Source organism: Cystoisospora suis (assembly GCF_002600585.1).
Source record: "Cystoisospora suis strain Wien I chromosome Unknown contig_202, whole genome shotgun sequence".
NCBI lineage: Eukaryota > Apicomplexa > Conoidasida > Eucoccidiorida > Sarcocystidae > Cystoisospora > Cystoisospora suis.
In genome coordinates, this window is record NW_027153004.1 from 1 (window position 1) to 443 (window position 443).

Here is a 443-nt window from a genome sequence, read left to right on the forward strand (position 1 = left end):
GCCGGCACTCCCTCAGTGCGTACGTGAGAACGGTAGGGCCGGGAGATGCTCTTCCTGACTGTAGGAGACGAACATACTCGGAGCAGCATCGGGTCGACGCCAGGAGAATTGGGCAGCCGTTCTGCACCACTCATTTCTGCCTGCGACGCTGTCCCCACCGGAGGCGGGGGTAGAAAAACAAAGGCCGACTCCCGGGTCCCTTCATTTCCCGCTTTCTGTGAGGGTCGTCGTTCTGCCGGGCTTGTGACGGTATCCTCGACAAAAAAACCGTGGGTCGAATCTCGGACAGGCGGCAGTCCTGCCACATCCACTCGAAGGATGTCTTGTTTCCGACACACCCACTGTGGGAGACCCCGACGAATACAAATAAGCAAGTCCGTCGTGGACACTATGTAATCCTGTCGATCTCGATACTTTTGAGCGTCAGCAAAATAGGGTGCTAC